At 38.5% G+C, this 20,881-nt stretch overlaps 1 long non-coding RNA gene across 1 annotated transcript in view; it reads right to left on the minus strand.

Moving 5' to 3' along the window:
- Nucleotides 1-17,972: 17,972 nt before the first annotated feature.
- The window catches only part of LOC140523470 (uncharacterized), a 75,422-nt gene continuing 72,513 nt past the window's right edge, over nt 17,973-20,881 (minus strand). The window contains exon 4 of the long non-coding RNA XR_011973411.1: nt 17,973-18,082. This is a non-coding gene — a long non-coding RNA (uncharacterized lncRNA). The remainder of the gene's footprint in view (nt 18,083-20,881) is intronic.

Raw genomic sequence — 20,881 nt, forward strand, 5'->3', positions numbered from 1 at the left:
AAAACTATGTATGCCTATGAGAAGTGGATTACAAGGAAAGCTGAGCACTGCAGAACTGATACTTTCAAATTGTGGTGCTGAAGAAAACTTTTGAGAGTCCTTTAGACAGCAAGGAGATCAAATCAGTCAATATTAAGGAAATTAATTCAGGTTATTCACTGGAAGGTCAAATACTGAAGCTAAAGCTTAAATACTCTGACCACATAATAAGAAGACAGGACTCACTGGAAAAGACTCTGATGTTGGGAAAATTTGAAGGCAAAAGGAAAAGGGGATGGCAGAAGATGAGATGGCAGCGTTATGAAAGCAACAAAGATGAACTTGAACAGACTTTAGGGAAGAGTGGAGGACAGAAGGACCAGGTAAACTCTGATCCATGGGGTCATGAAGATTTGGACATGACTGAGTGACTGAAGAACGACAATCACAAAAACTGAGGCAGAGTTTAAGTGACTTGCCCTGCATAGAACAACTAATAAGTGTCTGAGGTTGGATTTGAATTCAGATCTTCCTGACTTCAGGTCCAACATTCTATCTACTATTCCATCTAGGTGCCTCCAGGGAGTTAGAGCCTGTAGATAATAGAAAGTTAACTCCTATAGATGTGAGCTAGACGGGAATACATATACACACATACATACACACACATATGTATGTGTATGCAAATTTTAGCCCCTTTCAAGGACTGAGAATGGAAAAGTGGAGAAATGGAATCTAGGAGTAAGATATAACTCTAAAGTCATCCACAAGGAAGCCAAATTGGATATGCAAAAAGCATTCTCATTTCAGGTATCCATAGAGCCTAAAAAGCAAAACACACACACACACACACACACACACACACACACACACACCACATTCACACACACAGAGACACACACATATCACCACTACCACCACCACCTTGGGAATGATCCATTTTAAGATGGGAAAATATCTCACAAAATTTGCTCTGAGGCTCAAATTTAATGTCAGCAAACATTTATTACATGCTATCTATGTGTAAGGCACTACAAGATGGTGATATGAAGGCAAGAACAGGAAGTCTGTAGACTCAAGAACTAATAGACTTGGCAATAGAATATGGACACAGATAGACAATTGCAAAAATATGTACAAAGTAATACACAGTGTTATTAACAGGGAAATCATTAATAACTGGAGAGGAATTGTAAGAGATAGCACCCCTGGGCACAGGACAAGAAGTGCAGCATTGTAAGACACGAGTATGAAGATGATGGACAAGGTAGAGGATTTGATTAAATAAAACTTAAGGGCAATTGTCTACTATGTACAAGCCCCTGGGCTAGGTAAAAGAGAGGACATATTTCATAATAATTTAAGGAATAACTTGATAATTTAAATAATTTAATCAAAATTATCATTGAAGGAAGCCAAAAAACATAAAATATTTCAAATTTGAAAACAAAATAAATTTGGCAGTGAAAATAACACATTTATGTTATGTTTAAGATTTATAAGGCACCTTTCTCATCACAGTCCTATGAGATATTTTGTATATTATTCTCCTAATTTTAGATATGAGGACATGGAAGATCAAAGAGGGAAAGTATTCAAGGGATATACCCAAGGTTCATATAGATACTAAGTGAGATCTTTTCTACCCAACTCACACACAGATCTTCTCATGATATCATTCTGTCTCTTTAGAAAATAATAATGTAGAATTTAAATTAATTCAATCTGAAAGTTGGTGGCATTTTAAGGAATAAAAGCTGCACATCAACAATATTTTAAATGCCAGCCAGTCAAGCCAGAGACTGCCACTTCCTATGTCTTGGTGTCTGGTGACTCAAGTTATAATATGCAGTATTAGTGATAATTAGTTTTAAAAGGGCACATTAAGGGTACTCATGTTTGTGGATGAAACCAAGACCTTGAATATCTGGGCATATTTGCCCCATTATGGATATAAAAATATGGAGACCCTCCAGAAATTCAGGATGTTGTGAAAAGCCATTGCAATAAAAACTTGACTTAGGTTAAAAAATGTTCTGTTCTGTGTAAGAAATACAAGCCCTTTAAAACCAGCCACCAACCTCAGGATATTCATGAATTCCAGCTAGTAGTGGTAAATTAAATGATGGGGAGAAAGCTGATGAGAAAAGGGAAGAAATCTAAAAAGTCTCCTTTAATTCATTCTGATTAGAAGAAAGAATGACTTATGTGTTCACCATCTCAGACACAATGTGCCTTCATTTGTTTTTTCACTGTCTTTCTTTCATGCTATGTGTAGATAAAGGAAGCAGAAACTTTAAGACTAGGATAGTTGAAAAGGTCAGCTAAAGCCATCCCTTTAATGGGCTCAGACAGCTTAGGGGGGATTCACAGACTCCTGTAAGCCTGAATGATGTTAGCCACTGAGGAATGAGAGCTAACCCAGAAAGGGGCCCTCTGACAGAGACATTGGAAGGGGAGGAGCGCTGGCTGGGACTCAGAAGGCCTGGCTCTACATGTGGCAAGTCACACTTCTTGTCTCAATTTCCTCAGCTGTAAAATGAGGAAGGATGTGTCTCTTTTAGCCCTAAAATTCTTGTTCTAAGCAAATCTATTGATTGAAGATAAACAGTATGGAAGGGCTTGCAGTTCCAAAGAAAAATTCAGGGTGATATTCTTTTTCTCTGTCTCTGTCTCTCTGTCTCTCTCAGTTTCTCTCTCTGTCTCTGTCTCTCTGTTTCCCTGTCTCTGTCTCTGTCTCTCTGTCTCTCTATCTCTTTCTCTCTCAATCTCACTCTCTCTCTCTCTCTTTCTCTCTCAATCTCACTCTCTCTCTTTCTCTCTCTCTCTCCCCCCCTCTTTCCCTCTTTCTCTCTCTCTCAATCTCACTCTCTCACTCTCTTTCCCTCTCTCTCTCTCTCTTTCTTCCCTTCTCTACATGCACATGTGTAGATGGATATAGATCTTTTTCTTTGTGAATACATATATATTAAAATTTCTCCAAAAGCATTATATGAACTTCTTTATTAGATTGTAAAGACTGAGTTGCTTTTGTTGTTTTTTAAATTAAATTTCATTAATTTATTTTGTTTTTAGATCACCCACAATTACCAATGTATCTCTATCCTTTCCTCTCCCAGAAGGTCATCTCTCAAATAACTGAGAATTTTAAAAAGAGGGGTGTAAATTCAGTAAAATTGACTAACATCAAAAAAGTAGGATGCTCTATTTCGTATTCCACAGCTATAGTCCCATGCACCTGCAAAAAAGAGGAGGAGAACTCTCTTCTCATGTCTCTTCAGATCATTCTTGGTCCTTCAAACTTTGCAGCATTCAGCTTCAATTGTTTTAGTGTTATTCTTTCCACTTACATTATAACTGATATTTTTTCTGGTTCTGCTTACTTTGCATTATTAGTTCATATGAGATTTCCCATGCTCCTCTGTATTCATCACATTCATCATTCCTTATAGAACATTACTATTTCATTACATCTGAATTACCTTAGGAAGGCTCTGAAGATCACCTGGCAAGATAAGATGATGGGTGGGGAACCTGCAACCTTCTAAATGCTTAAGTGTGGCCTTTTGACCAAATCCAAATTTGGCAGAACAAATCCTTTTTTATATTAAAAGTAACTAGTAACTAGACATTGAGGTCCTTTCTTGATTTGAACTGCCAAGCATTCAAACTCTACTGCAGGGAGTGTGAGTCTGATGGTCTGGCCGCATTGTTTGAATGCCAAACGTATGGTTGCCTAGAACCATATTTTACAGAGAACTTATCCAAGGCAGGTGCTCACATGGAGGTCAGAAGAAACTGCCAGGCCTAGAGGCCTGTGTGGGCTACCCGAGTCTTCTTACCTCACCTCCGAGGTCTTCGGTTGGCCAAAACCGGATGCTCATATGAGAGAAAGGACGTTCCAGAGTCGAACAAGGGTTGAGCTTTATTTCAGGGTCTCAGTTACAAGTGCAGGGGGGTCTTCCTTAGGAGGAAGAGGGGGAGATTTCCTAAGGAGGCTAGGATCTTAAGGGATTGGAAATAGAAGTACAAGCGGGGAGAGAGGGGGAGGGGAGAGAGGAAAGAAGAAAAGCGGAGCCTACTGTCCTCTTGGCTCCTCACGTGCTAAGAGAGCTTTCAGGCTTCCTCAATCCTACTTAACCTTCAACCGCATAGTTTGCATCTGAATACCGTGCTGTTAGGTAACTAGGTGTGCCCAGATCCGGAACAATCTCGAGGGTGGGGAGATCTCTCTCCCATCACGTTTCTCACGGGAAGAGGCGGAATTACTCGAGATAGCTCGGTTCACCTCAATTCCCTGCCGTTTCCTGGGGGGGTCTCGTGAGAGCTCTAAGATTTAGAAGCTCCCACCTTTACCCACCCGAGACTGTCCACACAGAATTGAGCTTCCAATCCCAACAAGAAACAATACAAGTTCACTCTCAACTTTGGTGTCAATTGTGAGACATGGGAGATACTGGCACAGGATCATCCAACATAGCATGCCCAAATTGAAGGCACTCTATGAGCAAAATATAATTGCAGTAGCTCAAAAGAAACATATGATGAGAAAACTTAAAAATATCTCTATCCCAAATGGTCATGTGGATTATCTGTGCCCTACTTCATGCTAGAAGCTTCCAAGTGCTCATCGGTCTGATCAGCCACAGCCAGATACATTGTACATTGACCTTGACGTAGTGACATCATTTTGATCTTCTTTGAGCATGAAAGGCAAACACCACCACATTCATGTGCAACAATTTCTTTAACCATTTTTTGTTTGACTGTATTACTTTATGTCTTTGAATACTCAGCTTAAGAAGCAGCCTGGCACAATATACAGAGAGCTGGCCTTGGGGTCAAGAAGGCTAGATTTCAAGTCCAATTGTTCACCCATACTGACTGTGTGACTCCTCGATGCCCCAGGTAACTCTCTTAGACTCAGCAGTTGCCAGTCTGCATTAATGAAGTTCCTTTGCTCAATGAAATCACACATCTGACCAAAAGAAAAATATTTTACTTAGCATAGTACCTTGCTAAATATTTAATAAATGTAGATGGAGTGATTCAAGTGGTTCAAGACTATATGAAGCCACTTGAAAAGAGTCACATTTTGAATAATTGCATAAAGTTAGAAAAGCATATTTATATGGTTTTGAGCCAAAGGACCTGGATGCATACTTTGTCTGCGCTTGTTATTGGTTGCTGTGACTTTATCTCTTTGAGATTCTCTGCCAAAGGAGGGAGTGTGACTACCTGACTGTGAGCTTTTGTCCAGTCTATGCTTCAGTGACCTGGTCTTTATCAATTATATCTGCAAATTCTGTTTTACTACTTGGCTGGCATGGCATTGGCACATTACCCATTGGAGGGTAGCACACCCTTATTTCTGATTCTGCTTTATTAAGATGCATATGAACTTTAAGAATTTGAATTGGTAAATTTAAATATAAAATTATGTTAGATTCCCAGTCTTCCTTGAAGGTCCAGATCAGATGCTACTTGCTACGTGAAGCTTTCCCTAATTTCATTCCTTTTGGGCCTCCACGCTTGATTCTTGAAATGCTCTACCCCCTTATCCAAATTATCCTCACCCCTGACTTTTAGCTCCTTTTATGTTTTGTCTTTTCCCGCTAGAATGTAAACGACTTGAGGGTAGGGAATGACTTCTTCTTGTGTGTTTCTTTAATTTCCAGTGCCTAGCATAGTACCTGGCACAATGTACCAGGCACTTGACTTGACTATCAACTCTAATGATCTCTCCCTCTCTTTCTGTCTGTTTCTCTCTGTCTTCCTCTCTGCCTCTGTCTCTCTCTCTCATATTCCTAAAATATTTTACTCTCTGTTCCTTCACTTCAAATGTTGCTTTATATTCATATTTACTCTTATCATAACCCTCAAGTAGAACAATCAGACCCTTAAGGGTAGGGATCGTTTTATCTTTTTCTCTTTATATCCTTAGTGCCTAGATGGAGCCTCGCACATAGAAGATAACCTAATGAATATTTATAGAAAGCAACTGAAAGTTGCACATCTAGCCTGCGTTCTATATGTGCTTCCAAATGTTAAATAATCCTTAAAGTATACTCTCTTCCTTCCCTGTTTTTTGGGCAAACATGACCTGAAACAATGGTAAATCTGTTTGTTCTGTATAACTCAAATGGGATTCAGGTGCATTTTACTGCTCTATAGCAAAGTCTTCCTCATTCCATGAGTTCTGTCACCATTATCAAAGACTTTCAAGGTAGTAGCATCTCATGGAGTAGCCTGCATTGCTAGGAGGAGCATATCCTGTTTACAAACACCAAAAGAATATCTTGATGTATTAGGACAGCTACTTATGGCACTACTAGTTGTTCTCAATAAATGAAATGCCATTAGAGACTACAACTAGGATAAAATGGAGGGAAATAAGCATTGTTTAGAAAAAAATAATTTTCTTATAGGTCACTTGATCAAAACTACAATTCATTCCTTTCAGTTTCCCATTCCCTTTCCCTTCCCTTCCTTTCCTTTCCCTTGCCTTCCCTTCCTTTTGCCTTCACTATCTTCATCTTCTCTTTCTTTTCACCATTCTTTCACTGCATTACTTTTTGCCTGAATTCCCAACTCAAGAGACAGCATGGCATAATGTATGGAAAGCTAGCCTGGGAGTTCCTTGACATGGCCAGTCTTTTTTTGATGATGCCTTTTGTTTTCACATTGCCTAAATTTCTCCCAGCATCTCTCTTTCTCCATCCTGAGAGAGTCATCCCATACAACAAATATTTTCTTAAGTAAAGAACAGGAAGAAGAGACAAAAATGGGCCAAACATATTAACACATCAAAAAAGCTTCACAATATATATAATGTTTTGTACCCATGGATCTCCCACCTCTGCAAAAAGATGAAGTGAGGTATCTTTTCATGTCTCTTCTTTGAGGTCAAGTTTGCTCTTTGTAATTCTCAGTTGTTTTTTAGTGGTTGTGGTTTCCATTTACATTGTCAAAAACATTGAGTAAATTGTTTCCTTGGCTCTGCTAACTTCTACACTCTGAATCAGTTCATGTGAATCTCTCCATGCTTCTCTGCATTCATCACATTCCTTATCATTTATAGTCCAGTAATATTCCATTACATTTTATCTACCACAATTTGTTTAACCATTTCCCAATTGTTGGACTTCTACTTCGTTACATGAGAATCTTAAGGAAACACTGTCCACCAGTGGCTATGAAATGATAGGGTAGGCTCTCTCTGATGGCTGTCTTTTCATACTTTCTTTTCAAAGCTACTTCCCCTAATATTTCAGACTAATACATTTAAAAGAGTATTTGATAACATACAACACACATGTCATGAGAAAAGCATGCACAGTTAGACAATTCTGATGAGTTTTAGCCAGGAAATGAAGTTCATTTCCTTTGACCTATCCAATATGAATCAACAAACATTCATTAAGTACCTACCATGTGCAAGGGACTGTATTGTCCTTCAGAAATACAAAGACCAAATGAAAAAGAGTCCCTGTTCTCAAGGAGATTACATGAGGGCTGAAGGGAAGGACAGAGAGAGATGAAATTAGAAATGCACATATGTGATAAATGAAAAAGAGGGAAAGAGTACTAGCAAGTGAGGGATGATGAAAAGCTTCCTGGAGGAGTCTCGTACCTGAGCTGGGCCTTGAAGGAAGGAAAGGATCTGAAGAGTCAGAGATGAGGAGGGAGTGCATTCTCAGTGCAGGGAATGGTATATTCAAAGTCACAGAGACAGGAGAGATTCATTGGCAAGTTGAAAAATAACAAATAGGCCAGACTGATGGTCATGGATGGTATGTGAAGAGAAGCGATGTGTAATAAGCTTGAAAAGACAGGTTGGAGCCAGACTGTGAAGGGCTTTAAATGCCAAGCTGAAGAATGACATGGTCAGAATTGTGTTTTGAGAAGTTTATTTTGACAGTTCTGCAGAAGATGATTCAGAGAATGGAGATACTGGTGTAACATGCACTGATTTTTAGACTCATCTATGGTGGTAGGTACTCGAAAGTGTTGTATGAAAGGGCCCATGCTTGTAACCCCACTTAAGAAAACAAAACTCTCTAACAGTGAGAGATTTTTCTCTCTCGTGTGACTCCCATTATGCTCTCATATTGCAAATAAGAGAACCTCGACAACATAAGGACAAAATCAGCCACAAGTGTTAATGAGAAATAGTGATAAATCTAGCAAATGTATTCTATAACAGAAAAAAGAGAAACACAATTAAGTGAAAGTAAGGTAGGAGTATGTTAGGGACCTCTGATCCTTTTCCCTCTCAGCCCTCCTACTACTAGAACAAGTATTCATGAACAAACAAAACAAACACACAAACAAACAAAACAGTCACACACCTCTCCAGCTGTCCATTTAGAAATGTCTCCCATGGTCTTAAAGAAGAGAATAGTGGATTGAGCAAACTCTGGGTGCCATGTTCATACTGCTGTTATGGGTAGACTGTCACTTTTTCTTCTTTGTCCCTTGTGAGTTTCTCCAAGCCTCCACTGTATATTGTGCCTAAAAGATTTCCACTCTCCTATATGAGGGCTGTTCTTTAGTTAGTTTCCTCTCTTCCCAAGTTGGGAAAAACTAGAATTTCCAGGGTCTCTGTAGCCAGCTGTCAGCTTGCTGGAGGTTGTTATACTAGAAGCTAGAAGTCCAATCAAGAGTCCATTGCAACGTTCCAAAAAAGAAGTGATGAGAGTTTAAATGAGGGTGAGTAAAGAGAAATGGACATCTTTGAAGGATCTTGTGGAGGTAGAATTGGAAGGATTTGGAAACTGATTAGGTATGGGGGAGTGAGGGAGAAGAAAGAATCAAAGATGACTGAATTTATAAACCTGGGTGACTGGAAGAATGGGTGTTCATTCACTACTCAGGATTCTAGCTCCTACAGAAAAAATAGTTGAGCACTTCAGTGGTGTTTTTAGGATTATTGACAAGGAAAGGCCAAGTGTTTAATAAGATTCGTGTCCTCTGATCTGAACAGTTTTTACATAATCACAGAATAACGGAACTTTGGAGTTGGAAATGATCTCAATGGCAATCTATTCCAATCCACGCACTCCTCTACCCCCATGGAATACATCCAGTTTCTACTCAAGACATATAATGAGGAAAAATCTACTACTTCACCAAGCAGCCCATTTTACTTTTAGATAGTTTGAATCATTAGTAATTTTTTTTTCTTACATCAAACCTGACTTTGCCTATTGGAAACTTCTACCTGTTACTCCTGATTCTTTCCTTTGAAATCAAAAAGAATCAAAGGGAAAAGTCAATCTTTCTTTCATGTTATGGTTTTTCAAATACTTGGCCATAGCAATTAGGTCTCCCATAAGTCTTCTTTTCTTTAGCCCCAGTATCCCCAGTTCCTTCAATGGACCCAATATGAAGTCAAGCATTTTACCATTTTATTTGCTCTCCTTTGGACATTCTCCTGTTTCTCAATGCCCTTCCCAAAATATGGTGCCCAGAACTCAACACTGCTCTGCAGTTGTGATCTAGACAGGCAAAGTATAGCCAAACTTTTACTTCCTTATTGTTGGAAACTGTACCTCCCTTAATGTGGTCCAAGATTCCATGAGTTTCCTTAGCTACCCTTATATCATTGATGCATTTTGAATTTGCAGTTCATTAGAAACTTCAGATTCTTTCCACACAAACTTTTTACACTATTCCTCATCCATATTCTGCTTGTGGAGTTTGTTTTTGAACTTAGTTATAAAGTTTTGTATTTGGGACAGCTAGGTGGTGCAGTGGATAGAGCACCAGTGCAGGAGTCAGAAAGACCTGGGTTGAAATCTCACCTCAGATGCTTGACACTCACTAGCTGTGTGACCTTGGGCAAGTCACTTGACCCCAATTGCCTCATCCTGGGCCATCTCCAGTCATCCTGATGAATATCTGGTCACTGGATTCAGATGGCTCTGGAAGAGAAATGAGGCTGGTGACCTGCCCAGACCTCCCTCACTCAAAACAAAGTCAAGTGCAAATCATGTCATCATTTCTCTCATGGCATGGTCTTCTTCAGCAACAGAGGACGAACACGCAAAGTTTTGTATTTATGCTTATTAATTTCAGATTTAATGTTCCAGTTTGTCAGAATATTTTTGAAATCTTACCCTATCTTCTAGTGTGTTAATTCTCCCCTCCCCAATACCCACTTTGTGTTGTCTCAAAATTTTGTAAGCATGCTATTTCTGTCTTTATTTAGGAATTGATGAGCACAAAGCCAAGGGGAGATACCCAAGGCACTTCACTGGAGACATCATTCCATGTTTAATTCATTAAAAAAAAACAAAAACAACTTATCTACTATGTACCAGGTACTTTGATAGAAATTGGTTATACAAAAATAAAGGGAAACAACCCCTAGATGCTTGCATTCCACTATAACTTTAGATCCTCAGTGGGCTATTTACTGAGTCAGTCAGTAAGCATTATTTAGGGCCTATAATGTGCCATGCTATTTAAGCACTAGGTCCAAGCATTCAACCAGTTCTGAATCCACACAACTGTACTGGCATTTAGCCCATATTTCTACATCTTTTCCATAACAATAGCTTGAGATACTTTACTAAAATCAAGGTAAACTCTGTCCATAGCCTTCCCCTTATCTACCAGTTTAGAAAGCCTAACAAAAAAAAAAGAAAAAAAGAAATGGAATTAGTCTGGAATAATTTGTTTTTGTTGAAGCCATGCTGGTTCTTCATGATCATTGGTTCCTTAGTTCCGAATGTCTGCTAATCAACTTCTAAATAAAAAATTCTAGAATTTCCCTAGAAATCAAAGTCACACTGACTGCCGTGTCTTCCTCCCTTTTTTGAAAATCAGGCCTGCACTTGTCCTTCTCCAGTCCTGTGGTGTCTTTCCAATTCTCTGTCCTGCAATGATCACACAGTGACAGTGGCTTAGCATTTGCACTCACCAGTTCCTCACTTAAATTTATGATTTAGGAATATTCTCTTCAAAATATTGTTATACTGGTTTTCAATTGTATAGGACTCTTTGTGACCTCATTTGAGGTTTTATACCGGAGTGACTTGTAATTTTCTTCTCCAGCTCATTTTACAGGTGAGGAAAGTGAGGCAAACAGGGTTAAATGATTTTCCCAGGGTCACATAGCTATTAAGTGTCTGAGGCTAGATTTGAACTCAGGAAGATGAGTCTTTCTGACTCCAGATCCAGTATTGTATCCACTGTATCAAAAAACAGAATGGAAATGGAAATCTTATCCCTTTTTTGAGCATATCTTTTCAGGCAAAAATGAAAATGGGCTTTTTCCTTTCTTGGCAGAAATAGTTTTAATTTCTAAGTGCAGCACTGATACCTCCCTGCCCCCTTTCTAAATGCCAATGTTTCCTCTGGCACTGTCAGAAAGGAAGATGAATTTTAAAGCACATTGATATCCTAAAGTTTAGATGTTTGTATTTGCCCATGTACAGAAAATGGTTGTATTTTTAAATTAAAACACTCTAAATTCCTGATCGTATTTCACAGATCAAAAGGTTTCTTTTCTCTTTCTTTATTTTCCTTTTCTTTCCACAGAGCAGTGTCAAAGTGGAATCTACAGCAAAGGTCAAAGGGTGATGCCTTAGGGAAATAGAAATTTAAACCAAATAAATAAGACTGAGATAATCCAGAGCAGAGATCTTTCTAGGAATTTAAATTAGTGGAAAGTTCAGTAATGGTCGTGGTCTCCTTTTAGCCTCATACCTGAAGTGCTCATTTATCCCACTTCATTAACCTAAATTGTAATGAAAAATAAACGTTAAAATCCATGCAGCAGTGCTGGGCTAAGCATCAGGATACCTACGTTCTAGTCGCAGTTCTTTCCCAACAAGCTGTGACTTTAGGCAGGTACCATCTCTTGGATCTCAGTTTCCCCTTCTATTATTAAATAAGAGTATTTGGACTAGAGATTTCACAGAATCACAACATCGGAATATTGAGAGGAATTTCAAAGGCTATCTATATCTGAGTAACAATCCCTTCTAAATCATTCCTGAGAAGCAGTCATTCAGCTTCTGCTTAAAATCCTTCTTGAAGAAGAATCTAATACCTTCAAACTTTCAGAAGCATTCATTGGCAGGGGAGTTTTTTTTCTTCTCTTCTCTTTTCTAGGGTCAAGTATCTCTAGTTCCTTGAACTCATTCTTCGATGGCATTATCTTCATTCCCATCTCCAACCTGGTCTCTTTGCTTTGGATGTTCTCTAAGAACATTTTTGAAAATGGTCAATGCCTTCATCCTAAGCTTCTTGTTGAAATAAAACCCAATCTTTTTAATGCCCATATTATCCAGTAGTGCTGTCAATCCAGGAATCATTTGATGCCTCTATTACCAAAGATGAAAAATTGCAGGTTGCACAAGCAAATAGATTGCAGGATGTGGGGGTTTCTTTTGGTGTAAACATTTGATTTCATTGGAGAAGTAAATACCTGGTAAGGACACTCCTTTGGTCAATGCAGATTGTCAGTTGTTCAGCAAGTTACAGTTGTAAAACGTTTCTTAGGACTGGTTGGTTATTGAACTTTATGCTCAGAGAAGACCCAAATGACATCACTATTAAAACGATATGAGTTATGTCTTTTGACTTGCACATAAATTGGATTTAAGTGAGGTAGAGTTGTGCCAAGTCATCAGCCTCATTCTCTTCCAGAGTCAAGACTATTGGGGATGACTTGGGATGCAGTGAATTACCTTGGCATCTTTGAGGTCTAACCAAGTTCTAAGTGCTCCACAGTGCCTACTTCCCTTGCCTTTCTGGCCCACTAGAACAAAGTGTTCACATTTGCCTTTTTCGCCAGGGAAGTCTTCATGAACTTGGGGTAGATACACCCTACCTCATCAATGGATTTGGGGCCTGCTGGTTACCCTCCACCTAGTATAATCTGTCAGCCAAAACAGTTTATTGGGGTGGGGTTGCTGCACATGCACAAGTACAAGCAAGAGTTGAGTGATAGGTGGATATCAAAGGTGGAAGCAGCCCTGAAAAGGGCTCGGCAGCCCTTAGACCAGAGGTACTAGCCAGAGTCACATAGTTAATATATGTCTGAAGTAAGACTGGAAGTCAGGTTTTAAAGATTCTGTTGCAGTGTTATCTACTATAACATACTATCTTTTGTGTTACTCTCATATGGATGCATATTAGTCTAATGGATCTGTGATTTCATTGATTCAGAAGTTCCTTCTAATGATTCAGATTTCAGTCCACTCATACTTTCTTATGCTGTGCAACTTTTGTCTGTGTGCCCTCATAAATTTCCCAATATCCTGGAGTTATTCTTTAATCCATTTTAGTCGCATTTAGTCACATGACCAGTCTATCTTATTTTTTTCCATCATACAATTCATCGATGACATCTTTTACTCCTGCTCCTCTCCATAGTTTCTCATTATTTACATAAGGCAGCCAACTCACACCTACCATCCACCTCTTACTTGCCCTCTGTGTGATTTTCATTTTTAATTCTTCAAAGACTTCTGTATTCTATATTGTCTCTATTGTTATTGCAATACTGGCAGAATGTTGGTATTAAAAAGATTGATCTTTGCTTTCATGGGGAACTTGGGGGTTATTGAAGGAACTTTGCAATCCAGCCTCCTCTCTTCCTGTTCAATCTACTAGTGCTGCTGTTCTTGTTGGTAGCGGTGATGGCGTTGGTGCTTTGTTCTTGAAGATGACCAATGACATCTTGAGGGTGATGACTTGACTTGCTTATAAATGAGATTTAAGTGAGGCAGAGCTACATGAAGTCATCAGCCTCGCTCTCTCTTCCAGAGTCATTGAAGTGCAGTGGCAAGACAGAAGTCGGAATGACTGGAGATGTCCTGGGATTCAGTAGGTGACCTTGGCCCTTCTAAATTAAGGTCTTTCCCAGGAGGCAACAACCATTCAATGATGTTAGAGGAGAGAAGGGAGTATATATAGACTTAATACGCTTTCTTTTTTCAGAAATCAAGGCATTTCATCTTGTCTAGTTTCTTTGACTCCGCAATCACATTTTCCCATTTTTTCAGTGCTCAGGGGTATGCTGGAGCCAGCTGGAAACCAACTCAGAGCTGACTGTTAAATTTTTAGTGAGAACATTTACACCTTGGAAGCCAGCAAAGGCTACAAATCAGGGCTTGATTTATCGTTTTGTTGGTTGTTTACACTTAACAAAGTGATGCTGAAAATGCTAGATGGAGATTAAGCTTCGAAGTTGTTCAGAGCATACTACTTCCCTCCTGCCTCTGACCCCCTCCTCATCCCTAGCCAGTTCTTAAACAATTACCAACTCACTTTGAAGGTAATTAAGCTGGGTCTGGCAGTTTGAACTCATTAAATTCGCTGATTTATCTTGAGTGTAATACTCTTTTTGCTACTTACATTCTGTACTTCTAAGTCAAAAGATCATGATCATGGAAAGAAAAAAAGAAGTGAAATAAATTCCATTCGTCCTTCTCTTTAGGATATCTTGTCACTGCCTCATCCACCCCAGTAGGTGGTTTTTCCCTTTCTATAATCTCCTTCAAATCTACAACTCTATAATGCTAAGATAAAATTATAAATTAAATAAAAGCAATACTAAAATAAAATTTGGAGGGCCAGCTAGATGGTGCAGTGGATGGAGGGCTGGTCCTGGAGTCAGGAAGACCTGAGTTCACATGCAGTCTGATACTTACTAACTGTGTGACCCTGGGCAATTCATTTAACCTCTGCTTTAGTTTCTTCAACCATACAATGGGATTCAAAATAGCACCTGTCTCCCAGGGTTGTTGTGAGGATTAAATGAGATATTTGTAAGATGCTTAGCACAGTGCTTGGCATATAATCTTGTTCGTCCTTCGTTGCTGAAGAAGATCATACCATCAGAGAAATGAATAGCCACTTAAGAAACAGTCATTTTCTTTTAGTTTTTCTGCCTTTGGTAGTCAGTGATCACTGTAGCTCAGAACTCTTGAGCTGAAGACATCCCTGACCTTAGCCTCTCCAATAGTGCCACTATACCTGCTGTTTTTTTCCTCTTACCTTAAATTTTGTTATAAGATTTGAGTAGGGGAAAACAGAGGGCTACTTTCAGAAATAAATGTTATAAAACCAGAATATTATAGGATCAAAGAAGAGCTGTAAGAATCTTTAAAGTTTGTATAGTCTAGTTCCTTCATTTTACAGGTGAGTAAACTGAAAATCAGAGGGATGAAGTGATCACAGAGGCAGTGTTAGAGGCAGAATTTGAACCCAGGCCTTAAAATGAGGTTTAAAGAAAGATCAGTGCAGAGAGAATCGGACCAAGAATCAGATTCTAGGTTCTTGATTGCCATATCCTTGAAGCACAAGCCCTGCAACAGGTGTTCTTAACCTGAGGTCCCCAGCCCCTCCAGAGGGTCCATAGACAGATTTCAGAATGTTTATGAACTTGGACTGGAAAAAATTACATCTTTATTTTCCCTAACCCCTAACTGAAATTTAATATTTCCTTCAATTATGAACGTAAGCCATAAAGCGTAGTAGTATTTAGCAGTACTTGTGACTGTTGACAGTAGAAATAATAGATATTTTCATATCACATTATTGTTGAAAATCCATTGGACATCCAACATGACACAGTCTTGTCAAAAACCATTCTACAGTTTGCTGTTCTTAAATTAAAAAGCATATATCAGCATGTGGAAAATTCATTTTAAAAAATATTTTCTTAACTGTATTTTAATACAATTAGTTTTCTTTCTAATTCTATGGATTATGTTTTATGAATTTAAAAACATTATTCTAAGAAGGGGTCCCTAGGTTTCACCAGATTCCACAAGGGGTCCATGGCCCCAAAAGAGGTGAAGAATCCCTGCACTAGCTGTTCCTAAGGAGATAGAAAAACTTCATAAAGTATAGGTTCAGCCATGAACTATGTGTCTGTCGTCTAAGGAGCAGTCTAAATTCAAAGAGGTTCATCACTGGATTTCTGGTCAAAAAATGCTATTTTTTTTTTTTAAGGAAGACACAGAAACTCCTAAAACCTCCCCTTAAACAATTTACAGGTTATGATTCACTTTAGTGGAAGAAGTATTCACAGAGATGAAACAAAGTTTCTTTAGAAAGATATTTTTCAGTATTGGAAGATGGCTACACTAATGATTTAAACAGAAGGGAAAGGGGCTCTCTTCAGTATCTTATTGGCTAGTTCCCAATTCAGATAGTACTAGAACAATGAGGGTTGCTGAGAAAGCTACTTGAGGCCATGAAAGACTAGAGAAAAATATCCTTTTTAGATAGTATCTTGAAGTTTCTCTGCCCAGAAATGGATCTGAAGTTTTGGGAAACAGCAATTTGGCTGACATAGATTCAGCTTTCTGAAATTTAGTAACAAGTGGCATTTGGCATCCGAATCATGATGATTGAGTTCAGCTATTTGGCATTGTAATAGTACAACCAAATGCCGCAGTAATTTAATAGCTTCTCAATGAGAGCACTTCCTCATTGGAACCATATAACTAAGGTCTTCCGGGATATGTCTTTCATCAGGATGCGTCAGGGGTGTTTCATTGCTGTTGAGAAAAAGTTGCTACAAAACAAAACAGGGCAGTGGAAGGAGAAGAGAGGATGAAGAGAGACAGATAGACAGACAGAGACAGAGGGGGAGACAGAGAGAGAGAGAGAGAGAGAGAGAGAGAGAGAGAGAGAGAGAGAGAGAGAGAGAGAGAGAAAGGAGAAAAGAGAGAGAAAGGAGAAAAGAAAGAGAAAGAAGAGAGAGAGAGAGAGAGAGAGAGAGAGAGAGAGAGAGAGAGAGAGAGAGAGAGAGAGAGAATATCAGAGGGTTAGAGCCCCAGTTGTAGGACAACTTCTCTAGAAAGAGAGAGTTGGATTTAATAATCTCTTCTGGCTCTCATAATCAATAAATCTCTATGTACTTTAGGAAGAAGAAGGGTTACCAGTCCAAAAAAAAATTCTCTGGTCAGCTCTTCTGATAAAATCATTGGAGGTATTACTTTTTCTGAACCAGATATGTGATTTCTTTTGTAGAGGGAAGTCTCAAAAGAGGAAACTCTTTAGTAGATTCAATATAGATCAGCACGTACAAGCTATAGTTTTAGAACAAGGGTGGGTCAACCCAGGCAATCCTGTCACCCATTTTTGTCTGTCTTCAGGCCAAGAATGTTTTTCATATTTGTAAATAAAGTTTTATTGTATTTAAAAATATTAAAAAACTGTTCTTAGCTCTAGGTTACTTACAGAAATGGAAAGTTGACTGGATTAGGCTGTTGGCTGTAGTTTGCCCCCTCCTGGTCTTAGAGTTGCCAAAAGCCCTGAGAACATGAATTGCCCAGGATCACACATTCAGTACGCATCAGAGGAAGGACTTGAACCTAGGTCTTCATGACTTCAAAGCTCATTCTCTTTCTGCTTTGTAATGATGCTTCCCATATTTATCAGTGTAGCTAAAATTATGATACTACCTAGCATTTATAGACTGCTTTTTTGTTGTTATCTGGTTGTTTTTCATTCATGTCTGACTCTTTGTGACCTCTTTTGACTTTTTCTTCGCAAAGATACTGGAGTGGTTTGCCATTTTGTTCTCCAGTTCATTTCACAGATGAGCAAACAAAGGCAAGCAGGACCATATAGCTAGTAAGTGTCTGAGGCTGGATTTGAAGTCAGGTCTTCCTATCTCCAGGCTCTTAGCATGCCATGACACCTTAGCCACCTATATAGTGCTTTAGGGTTTGCAAAGTGCTTTACAAATATAACCTCATGTGATCTTTATGATCCCAGGAGACTAGATGCTGCTGTTACGCCCATTTTACAGATGAGGAAACTGAAACTGAGAGAGTTTTAGTAACTTGCCCAGGATCACACAGCTAGTAGCTGGATTTGAACTGAGGCTGCTCCACGTCTAGTGTCCTATCTATTGTACCACTTAGTTACAACAAAGATATAATAATTCTTGCTACCATTTATATAACATTTCATATATATTATTGCAACTGATTGATATGAATGGTAAAGAACACTGGCTTTATTCAGAGAAGCAGGATAAGGTTGAATACAGGAGATCCAGCTCTTCTTCTCCACTAACTTTGTAATCCTGGAAACATCACTTTTCTCCAGGCCTCACTTTCTTTGTCTGTAAAACAAAAGTGTTGCACTTGGTCCCTTTTTAGTCTGACAGACTGTGAGATTGTAGATATTCTTTGAGAACACAGACCCAGGAAAAAACCAAAAGAGGACAGTGTAGATTTCTTTTCCAAGGGAAAAGTCCCGATAGAATGATTTCATGTTTTTGGCTGGACCTATGATTTCATTGCTTCAGGGAACGGAGGGAAAGAAAACTATCAATGCAGATTCACTCTGAATTTTTCCATTTATGGTTTTAGAGAATTGGTGAGAACATTGGAAGTTAAATGACTGAATCATATGTGGGTGGGTGGGTGTTAGAGGCAAACCTGAACCCAGGACTGCCCAACTCAGAGCCCTGCTCTCCATTATCCATTATACTTGAAAGGTATTTGTGGTTTGAAGATCTATCTATACTAGAAAATGTTGAACATAGAAAAGCCATATATGGGGAAACAGCATGGTCTAGAGACCAAGCAATGGATTTCTACTCAGGAAAGGATTTTACTCTCAAATGTAATTGCTTGCCAATTGTGTGACCTTGGGCAATTAAATCAACATCTCTGATCCAGTTTACTTAACTACAAAATAAGGATAATGGTACTTTTACCACCCATTTCTCAGGATTATTGCAAGAAAATAACTTTATAAACTGATAAGTATTATACTATCATCATTCTATTGTTACTAATTATTAATAATAACTGACTACCCAAGGTACAGAAAAGAATCATTCTCTATGGATTTGTATAGTGGTAATTGTATAGCAAACTAGGTTATGGTTAGGGCAAGGAAACTGCCATCTTTATTATTCTGGTAAAAGAGATTTCCCCCATTCACCCCCAAAGAAGGGCTGAGATTTCAAGAACTCTGAATTCAGGAAGGGTGTGCCTTTGGCAAACTAATAAGGGAAGGCATTTCAACTGCAGAGCATAACTTAAAAGTGATGAAGGACAAATGCAATGAGTCACTGGATTCCTAAGAGGAATGGAAGAAAGAAGGAGGAAGATTAGGTAACTAGGGACAGACAAAGGACAGCTCCTAGCAAGGCATTTGATATGGTGGAAATATCAACAAGGTATCCTCTGTAGGCTTTTCAGCTAAAAATCTGTGTAGTCCAAGAGCAGAAAAAAGCCATGTGGGCTGTGGCACTTCTTGGGATTTATTATAAGGGAGCCATCCAGAAGTAAATTTAATATCATTAAGTACTAATATTCCAGTGGTTAAAGAGTAGATTCCAGAGAAATAACATGATATAACAGGAAGCTAACATTATTAGATGGGCAGCTAGGTGGTTCAGTGGATAGACAGCTGGACCTGGGGTCAGGAGAATTCATGCTTGTGAGTTCAATTCCACCCTCAGACATTTACTAGCTGTGTGGCCTTGGGCAAGTCATTTAATTCTGTTTGTCTCAGTTTCCTTATCTGTAAAATGAGCTGGAGAAGGAAAGAGTAAACCACTCCAGTATCTTTGCCAAGAAAACCCCAAATGGGGTCACAAAAAGCTGAACATGACTGGATGACAATAACAATAGCTAGCATTTATATAGCACTTTAAGATTTACAATGTAGTTTACAAATACTACCTCATTTGATCTTCACAGCAACCTTATGAAGTAGGTTTTGTTATTATTATTATTATATCCATTTAACAGATGAAAAATTGAGGTTAGGCAGTGGTTAAGAGACTTGCCTAGAGTCACAGAACTAGTAGGTATCCAAGACCGGATTTGAACTCAGGTTTCCTTGACCTCAGATCCTTGTTTTGTGCCACCTAGTTGCCCAAATTCAGGTAACTTTGGTTCAAACCTCAGTTCTAAAGCTTATTATCTGTGTGACTTTGGGAAAGTCTTTCGACTTCTCTGGGACTCATTTTCCTCATCTGTAAAATAAAAGGTTTGAGGTTTGGACTAGATAGCTCTAAAGTTCCTTCCCATTTAGTCAATCAAGTCAGTAAGCATTTATTAAGGGCCTGTTATGTGCCCTACACTGGGGATACAGAAAAAGGCAAAAGCTCAAGGAGCTTAGAATCTAATGGGGGAGAAAGCATGCAGACATATATACATATACATCTACAGATAGCTAGATAGGTAGATTGATAGATAGACAGACAGATAGATACATACAGAGAGAATATATGTGTATATATAGAGAGAATAGATATGCACATATATATATATAGAGAGAAATATATACATACATATATGCATAAACAAACTATATACAGGATAAATAAATAAATGAAAAATAAATTATTTAAATAAATTTAAAATTTAAAAAATAATAAATAAAGAAATAAAATGATAAATTATTAACAGAAGGAAGACACTAGAATTAAGAGGCATTGAGAAATGCTCCATGTGGAAGGAGGGGTTTTAGATGGTCTAAATTTATGATCCTGACCTCTCTGGCTACAAGCCCGCCTTGTACAGGAAGCCTGTATTTAGCTTCCTTTGTATATTTTTGTTTGCATGTTTTCTTCCTCTGTTAGACTGTAAGCTCCTTGAGGGCAGGGTGTATATTTTGCCTTTTTTTTGTATCCCCAGCACTTAGCACAGTGCCTGGCACACAGAAAGTACTTAATTAATGCTTATTGAATTGAATTGAATCTTGTGATGGAGACCAGCTTTGTTTTCCTTTTTAAATTATTTGGAGAACAGAGCATGGAAGCTGATATTTTTAAACTATTACTTAACCACTCTCTACCTCAATTTTATGGATATAAATGGATATGATAACAATAATGATAGCAGTAGTGATAGATTTGGGTAATTCAGCAGAATTCATAGATGATAAACCACAGACATTT

This window comes from Notamacropus eugenii, chromosome 1 (genome assembly GCF_028372415.1).
Source record: "Notamacropus eugenii isolate mMacEug1 chromosome 1, mMacEug1.pri_v2, whole genome shotgun sequence".
NCBI classification, from domain to species: Eukaryota; Metazoa; Chordata; class Mammalia; order Diprotodontia; family Macropodidae; genus Notamacropus; species Notamacropus eugenii.